Source organism: Triturus cristatus, chromosome 4_1 (assembly GCF_964204655.1).
Source record: "Triturus cristatus chromosome 4_1, aTriCri1.1, whole genome shotgun sequence".
In the NCBI taxonomy this organism is placed as follows: domain Eukaryota; kingdom Metazoa; phylum Chordata; class Amphibia; order Caudata; family Salamandridae; genus Triturus; species Triturus cristatus.
In genome coordinates, this window is record NC_140585.1 from 463,770,631 (window position 1) to 463,780,332 (window position 9,702).

Here is a 9,702-nt window from a genome sequence, read left to right on the forward strand (position 1 = left end):
GAGGGGAGGTAACACAGGCATAAAAGGGGGGAAAGGAAAGATGAAGCGTTTAACACTACAGTATGAAAATGTAAAATATGCAATATCAATAATTGCTGTAGATGAAGCAATGAGTACAATTTCAGCATAACAGGAGAATTATAGGAATATAAGAAAAAAGAAGGAGCCTATAAAAGGGAGATAAAAAGCAAAAGTGTAATCTCCTTCAAGGGGGTTTGAAGTTTTCAGAGTTGACATTTGATAGATTCTTCAGGGCTAACTGGTCCAAGTATGAAGTAAGAGGTAACCAGAAGAGATCTCTATTGTGGGGGATATTGGAGGAGGAAGCAAAGGCAACATCAAGTCTGTGGAAATGACATAAAGAGTTCCACCAACTACGTATAGAGATGTTCGTAAGAGATTTCCAGTTAGAAGAAATCTGCTGAAAAGCCAGAGCAAGCATTAAGTCAAAAAGGCCATGAGAATGTGAAGGAAGGTTGATAGAATCAGAGAGGCTACCAAGAAAAAGAAGAGGTATAGAATACGAGACTGAGATAGGAAATATACGAGAAATATACACCCAAATCTTCTCCCCGAACCGAGAGACCACAGGACATAGAAAAAAGAGATGAAGAAGATCAGCGTTAGGAGAACCACAAGTCTAACAGTTAGAATCAGGAGAGGCAGAGAATCGCGCTAAAGAAAGAGGAGAAAGATAAAGTCTATGATACAGATAAAATAGAGATTGAGTAAGAGATGCAGAACAAGAGATTTTCAAAGATCTGGACCAAAGTTTATCCCATAGGGCAACAGACCAGACACATCCCAAGTCCGCCTTCCAAGAGAGTTCCAATTTAGACTTAACACGATACGCATTAGGAGATGAAAATAATTTATAAATGAGAGAAGCTTTAGGGAGGGTAAGGAGAAGTTTGAGAAGATGAGAAGTTTGCGGAGCAGAAGAAGACGAGGAAGGAAGAGAGTAGAAAATATCGAGAATCACTTCCATAAGAGTAATACATTTCTGCATACAGGAACGAGGGCAGTGAAAGAAAATCTGAAATTGAGGAAAAGAGCAAGGTGAGATTCCGTCAAAAAGCTGGTTAACCCATATGATACCTTTCAGTCTCCAAGAGCTCCAAAAAATAGATCTATTATGTAAAAGGATAAGCGAATTATACCAGATAGGGGTATGCAAAAAAGATTCACGGGTAACAGAGGCCGGGCTGACGAGGGGTTTTAAAAGATAAGAGGTATATTTAAATAGAAGAAATAAAGTATGAGGAGCTTTAGCAGAGAAATGGACAACTTCACTAAATGAGAAGGGTAACAGCAGCGTTTGTTCAATGAGAAGCCAAAGAGGAGTAAAAGGAGAGGGAGCTGATGCGAGCCATCGTGAGGCCTGACGTAAGGAAAAGGATCTATGATAGAGGCGAAAGTTAGGGAAATTAACTCCATCATTGGGCTTGGGTCGTCGAAGAAGAGCTAAAGAAATTCTAGACTTCTTATTATTCCAAAGAAATTTTGACAGACATGAGTCAATACGTTTGAAGTAGATTGCAGGAATATGAACGGGTAGCATAGAAAATGTATATATTAGAATAGGGGCTATCATCATTTTGATCGAATCTAAACGCCCCCAACAAGAAAGAAAAAGAGGGTTCCAAGTAGAGAATAGTTGTTCAATTCGAGACAAAACTGCAGACATATTTAGTTTGATTGAAGGGAGAATGGAATTAGAGAACCAGATACCTAAATATTTAATCTTCGAGCTGTTCCAAGCAAATCCAGTAGATGAAAAGAGATGGGGAAGGGAACATTTAGTAAGAGGAAGAATTTCAGTCTTATCTGAGTTGATTTTGTATCCTGAAACTTGCGAGAATGAATCGAATTCAGATAGTAAAGGGGAAATGGATGTTTCTGGCTCGGAAATGAATAAAAGAATGTCATCTGCATACGCAGAGATCTTCAATTGATTATTGCCATAAGGAAAACCGGAAATGGAATCATTGTTACGGATAGAGGATAAAAACGGTTCAAGGGCTAGAACAAAGAGAAGAGGAGATAAAGGGCAACCTTGGCGAACACCCCGTTGGAGAGGAAAATATGAAGAAACTTGTCCATTTACTAGAACCGAGGCTTTAGGAGCAGTATACAGCAGAGAAATAAGAGAAATAAAATTAGGACCAAAACCATGCCAACGTAGTGAAGCGAACAAGAAAGACCAATCAACTCTGTCAAATGCCTTCTCTGTGTCAACAGAGATAGCAGCCAGATGAGTAGAAAGGGATGAAACTTTATTTAGAACATTAAGGAATAAACGAGAATTATCAGAAGTGAGGCGACCTTTAACAAAACCACATTGTTCTTTACCAATGAGATGGGGCATAAAGGGATCTAAGCGCAAAGCAAGTGTTTTGGCAAATAATTTATAATCCACATTGACTAAAGAGCTCGGACGATAATTCTTACAAAACTGGGGGTCACGACCGTCTTTAGGAATGAGGCAAATGGAAGCCTCTTGGAAAGTGCCCTCCGCCTTACCAGACACATAAAACAATTGAAAAAGAGTTAAGAGTTCGGGAAGTAGAAGATCAGAAAAATGTACATAAAATTCAACAGAAAAGCCATCTGGACCTGGTGATTTACCTTTGGATAGGGCGGTCAAAGCCGCGGAAAGTTCGTGTAATAAAAGGTCAACTTCAAGATCAGGAAAATTAAGATGAGAGGTAGAGGGATTAGGTAGTTTCTCAAAATAGGCTTGAATCAGAGAAGGAGTGGGAGGAGATTCTGGCGTATAAAGAGTGCGATAAAAATACTGAAATTGGTCAAGTATGTCCTGATCTTTATGCAGTAAGGTATTATCAGAGGAGTAAATGGATTCAATGAAGGAACGTTCTTTGCGGGACTTAAGGTAATTAGCTAAGAGCTTCCCTGCTTTATTGCGACCACCATAATATCGAGCACTACTCCAAAGAAGTAGCGATGAAGCATTATCAGTAGTGGACTTATTAAATTCCAATTTAGCGCGGATGAGATCCGGAGAAATGGAAGTGCCTGAGGAAGTATAGAATTTATGTTCCAGAGATTTAATACTAGCTAGTGCGGATTTCCGTTTCTGAAGAAAGTGTTTCTTCTTCCTGGAAACAAATTCAATAATTAACCCCCGCGCTGAAGCTTTAAAGGAATCCCAGAGAAGATGGGATGGAGTGTTGGGGTCACCATTGAATGAAAAGAATTCGTTAACAAAAGAACGAAAAGAAGAAGAGAAATGATGGTCAGTAAGAAGAGAATTATTAAAGCGCCAACGAGAAGATTTGGGGTGCGGGGAGAGTAAGTCAAGATCTGTTACGATAGGGGCATGGTCCGAAATGACTATAGGTTCAATAGAAGAAGACAGTACATTTTGAGACAAAGATTGAGAAAGAAAAATGTAATCAAGGCGAGAGAAAGATGCGTGAGGGGGAGAAAAAAAGGAGTCATCTGGGGTATCAGGGTGAGAAAGCCTCCAAGAGTCAGTGAGATCTGCTTGAGAAATAGTGTCCAGGAACTGTTTGTGAGGTTTGTGAGGTAGGAAACGAACAGTTGATTTACGATCACAACCTGGTTACAATCACCACCTAGAATTAAAAGGTCATCTTTATATTGAATACATTTGTTCGTAATTAAGGGCCAAAAGGAAGAATCTAGCTGTGGAGGACCATAAACATTAAAAACAGTTAGAGGTATAGAATTAATTAGTAACCTAGTTATAATCCATCTACCTTCAGCATCAGTTTCTTGCAACAAGACTTTACATTTTAGTTTCTTGTGACATAAAATGGTAACACCATTTTTCCTACCGGTAGAAGGCGAAAATAAGACCGTACCCACCCAGCCTCTTTTTAACTTGAGAGACTCAGAATCAGTGAGGTGAGTCTCTTGTAAAAGAACAATATCAGGATTATATGAAGCTAGGTGGGAAAGGACTCTCTGTCGTTTAATAGGGCTAATAAAACCTTTTACATTCCAGGAGATTACTCTAAATTTAAAAAATGCAAAAAAGTAATAGACACAAAAACTGCAGCAATAGATAGATAAAAGAAAATGTCAAAAAGTGAAGGAAAAAGGGGATGAAAAAAGAGGGAGGAATCAGAAGAGAAGCTGAAAGAATACAAAGCATAAAAATTTGAAAGTATACAAATAAGAAAATAGGGTAATAGCGCAATCAAAGGAAGAATAAGTGTAAGCAACAAGGTAATGGGAAATATAAGAAAAAGAGAGGGAGGAATAGAGGAAAAAAGCACAAGAAGAGACAGTACATATCCAAAAGGATGACTGAAAAAGACATACCTGAGGGGGACATAAAAGAAGACAACTGGACTATGGCGGCACTCAACAAGACAAACCTCCCAAAATCAGGAGTCCAAACCGCACCAGGACGAAGGACTTAGAGGAAGAACCATATGGGGTGTAAAAAAGCATACCAATCAATCTGAATGAAAAGAAATAAAAGGCAATTAGGATGAGGGAACAAACATAAAAGCATATATAAAAATATATACCACAATTAAACAAACAACTGGAAAAATCAGAGAGTTGAAACAAAAACAAGAAGAGGTATGTAAGAAGAACAACTAGAGGGAGAAGAGACATTAGAAGAAACCTTACTTAAATTTTCCAAAAAATATCACTATAACAATAGAAATAAATACAAAAAAAATATTATCCGAAAAAACCTGCAAGAAAAAATAAAGTTAAACAGTCAGCCACAAGCAGAAGTGGAAGTATCCATGGCACTGTTGGTCTGAATATGAATAAAGTTTTTAAGTTCAGCAGGGTCTTGAAAAGTCCAAGTTTGGTTTTGGTGAGTAACTTTAAAGATACATGGATGGAATAAGCCGTATCTGGCACCTAGAGCACGAAGAGGAATGCGGAGGTTCAGGAACTCCTTCCTTCTTGACGCAGTGGCATTAAAAACATCTTGGGAAAGAAACACTCTTTGACCCAACCAGGAGACTTGACGTTTGGATCTTGCTGCAGAAAGAACTGAAAGGAGATCTGTGAATTTCAAGAAGAGAATGATGACTCCTCGTGGCTTCGTTGAAGTAGACGTGCGAGGACCAAGCCTATGAGCTCTTTGAATACTAAGAGAAGTGGAGGAGGGCATATCCAAGAGTTTCGGAAGAAAGGAGGAGAAGAACGAGACAGGATCATCACTTCCAGGGATTCCGGCAGACCATAAATGCGTAGGTTGTTCCTTCTATTTCTGTTTTCCAAATCCTCTGTATGTCGTTGGAGAGCAAGAGCGGATTTTTCCAAAGAGGAGATAAGTTGAGAATTAACTTGGATCTCTGAAACCTGCTGCTCCATGAAGGTCACCCTGTTTTCCATAGTCGACCATTTCTCCTCAAGAAGCTGCATTTTGGTGTTGGTTTCTTCTACAAAGGGACGTAAGGCGCGTATCTCCTCTAAAAGTAGTTCCATTGAGATAGGAGATGATGTTTTTTCTGGAGGAGGAGAGTCGTGCTTCAAACGTTTAGTTGATGTAGTAGGAGGAGAAGATTTGTTTGAGCTTGACTGTGACGGAGAAGGGCGATTGGAAGGAACACCTGCCATTTGGTCTGCTGTAGAAGGAGAGTCTACTGATGGGGGAAAGGAAGATGATGGCGTGGGTGCACTCTTCGAGGGAACAAAAACAAACTTTGGGTTACGTAATTTGCCCATAGAAACCTGAGTGTTCAAGTGTTGAAATGTGTAAAAATGCAGGCGACCAAAGAAATATAGGCTCCACTCAGAAACAGTGCCAAGTAACCAGTATAAGGTGAACGGATCTCTGCCAGAAGAAGTAACAAGAACAGGTTTTATGATAAATTGTGGCACAAATAATTAATTCAGAGGCATCCAGAAAAAACTCCTCAAACCTGGCATAGAATACGTTTAAAAAGGACCAGTGGTATGAGTTTATCAATAGCACCAAAGCTGGGACAGTAAGGCAGAGCAAAGCAGCATGTTCCTTGCTGTAGCTGGCTGTCCAAAGTAAAGGAAAGAAACATGCAGGCAGCAGTTGAAAGGAGCAAAAGAACGCTGTAATTGACACAAAGGTCGCAGGATATGAATATGGTGATTTATACAATGATGAGGTAAAATCACTGACGCGCGTGCTAGCGTCGCGCTAGCGTCTCACCAACCACAAGATGGAGGAAAGTCTGAGGTGATAGAATCTGCGAGAGAAACTTCGTTCATAAAACATCAAAAAAGTTCATGGTCGCGCTCACCAGATGCGCGCTAAATTCCGACACCAGGAACCAGCGAGAAATCAAGCACAGAAGTGCGGAAACGGGAACAGCATGCCAAAGATCGTCTCGATGCGGCGGAGCTTCGGACTCAGGCGGCCATCTTGTCGGCGCCGAAACCACGCCCCCCCAACACTGTTCTATCTTAACCTCAATTCCCTCTAAAAATGTGCGTCCATAGGCATCACGCCATTAAATAAGGTTGTGTAGATTTTGTTTCTGAACTTCGTTGTTAAATAGCAGTGGTGGCTCGTCTTGTGGATGAGTAGTGGGGTGGGCACACATGTGATCACTCACTTACACCCATCCACTCACACGCGCACACACACATACTCCCATCCACCCATTTACAGGCACACTCACTCACACCCATCCATTCACAAGCACACACACAACGACCATTCACAAGCACATACATACTCACACACTCATTCACAGCACATATATTCTTAAATACACATACGCTCCCAGCATTCAACAAGCAGTTACAAGGACTTGGCTGTGACAGAGGGTGGTGGAATAGAGAAGCACAAAGGCCTCAGATTTGCTGGAGTCTTTGGCGAGGGAAGGGACTCCCAGAAGTTTCCGCAAACCTCCTCTCATTGGTAGAACTTTGCATGGGTCAGCCAATGAGAGGAGAACCTTCCCTTACTTTTTATAGAGTGAGATGGGGTCAGTGAGACTTGCTGACAATGCCCCACTCTGTGACGTGGTGTCATTGATAGTCAGTCAGCCGCGGGTACTTCAGTATATGAACTGGAAGTACAAAGGCCTCATGAGAGGTAGAAACTCACAGGGCGGTGCTGATGAGGTAACTGCCCTCAGGGCTGTGAAATCTTCAACCTAGCAAAGCTTGGCTCAGACTGCCGGGAACCTGCACATTAGCACATGTAAAGTGCTTGGTACCTGACCCTGACACAGTGAGTGTATGTCAGGCTGACCTATGCTGTGCATCACGCTGTGCCTGACACAGACCCATCATGCTATGGAAAAGGTAGGGGGTTGGTACCCTGATGCCCATAAAGATAGGCCACTTTTTTAAAATAGCCGACCACCCAAATACAGGTGCACATATGGCATGGGAGAACATAATCCAAATGAATTGGTGATCAGCATAAAGATGTCTATGTAAATTTGTATGCACTAAAGAACAGTTTTGTGTTGGGACAAAAACACTAGTGGCTATTTTTGTATTTTCATATCTTATCGTCCAAATTGCTAACCTAGTCAAATGTACACCTAACCTGTGCAAATAAAAAGTAGATGCCTCAGCAAAGTCCAAATTTGGAAGCATGTAATCGTATGGCACTGGTCCACTAGGATGAGATCGCTGGTGGGGCTTTGCGAAAATCATTTTTATTATCGAAGAAATTCTCTGTAGCTGTCTTAGAAATAGACCCTACCCACAGGCCAATTACTGAAGAAGGTGGAGCTACCCTGGTAGGTAAGCCAAAGGGAGAATCGGTGCCCGAACAAATCAAATGAATGACATGGCATGAAGTAAACAAATTACATATAAAACTTTACAGATTGGTCTGGTAATGTAATTTTCAAAATAGATTGTTTAGTCCTGCCCGACAGTTTCACAAAAGTTCATGGTAGCTGCTAAAGAAATGTTTCAATTTCAAGTCTTATTTTGAGTACCAAGAGAGGCACCCTCCTTACTAGTGGCCCAGTAACAGGTTTTATCTCACCCAATAAAATCTTACTCAGCCAAGATGGAATTGATCTGGTGTGATAAATACCACACATAAATAACATTCAGATGTGGGTGCTTACTGCACCAAAATCTGCATGGTCTGGTAAATGTGGGGTATTTTCCCCCCAATAATTATCAATAGGTTTGATCGGCTGATATTTATCACAAAACCCATAATTGCAATCGGTGCTGTAGCAGGAGTTACCACACATATTGCAATTAAATGGGACACCTGTAATGAGGGCCTAAGTGGGAAGGCTACTTATATTGCCATGGGCTGGAATTTAAAGTATCCTCTGACGTGCAAAATTATTTAGCATTTGGTTTTATGGTCAAGAGTAAACATGTGTTACGTTGGTCAGGTGTGACTTTCGTCAACCGTAGTGTATGACAGTGAAATTGAAACTACACAGAACACCTGGTTCACATCATACTAGTGTGTCTGAAATGCACATCAATTCGTATGAAAAAGAGTCCGCATTCGGGGAGCTTGACTGGAGACTGCGTATCCGTTTTCTTCAAGGTGATTTAACAAGTGCCACCAAGACCACAGTATGTTTCCTGGCAGAATCTTAGATAAAGTGCTACAGTGTGAAAACTATCACTGACTTTCTAGTACTCTTCCACTCTGGACACAAAAATTGACCATTTCACGTCGTATTAAAAACATTTGGTAGTTTAATTGCAAAATGTTAAGTGTAGCCAATTCTCTTTTTCTGCATTGTCACCCAGAATGTTATCCCTTTTCTGGCCCCACTCTTTGCTGGTATTAGGACTCTGTGCCCTGAGACACTGCTAATGGGTACCGGCCGGAACAACGCGGGCAGAGGCACACACGCCTGAACAATGCATCTGCCTTAACCACGCATATGCATGGTTAAGGCAGGTAGCGGTCTAGTGTTCAGGATGGGCGGGGAGATAAAGAGGACACGTCGGAACAGGGAGTTCCGGACTTTTGGGAAGGGGTAGGCTTTTAGAGCTCAGGGTGGAGGGAGCTGTAGTTTTAAGGGCTGGGCTGAGTTTTGGTGGGAGTTTTTAGGAGTGGGGGGGATTTTAGGGCTCAGTCAGGGGGTATTGTGGTCATTTTTTTAAATTGGGGCTGGGTTTTAGGCCTCAACGCAGGGGTTGGGGAAGTTTTATGGCCAGCACAAGGGTATTTGTTAGGGCTCAGGACTGGGGGGTCGGGTAGTTTATGGTGGGGGCCGGGTTTTAGGCCTCATGGGGAGTTGAAGGTGTAGTTTTAAGAGAAGGTCTGATTTTAGGCTTTAGGGCGGTGGGGCGAGAAATGGGGTTAGAATTTTAGGGCTTACGGGTGAGGAGTCAGGTAGTGGCGATCTTAACCACACATACCTCCTTACCATTCAATGCTTTACAACAAAATTGTGTGGTAAAGGAATGCGTGGTTAAGACCCATTCAGGGTTTGGGCTGCATGGTGGAGGCACGCCTGGTTTAGCCATGTGTGCCTATGTCATACAACCACTTCTAATCAGTGCCACAATGTGTGCACTTTGACGCAACAATGATATTGGTAAAATAGTTTTAACCTAATTGGTCTATTTAACTACCCTGTTATATCAATATATATGGCATAGAAAATGCATGTGTAGCGTGTAGTTACATTTCTTATGTGAAATGCAGTGTTTATTTGCACCACCCACATCAAGGACAAAAATATAGGCTTGCAGCTTCAGTTTAAATGCACAGCAGGGAAAAGTTCCTTTGCCATATAGAAAAAGCCTATTTTCATA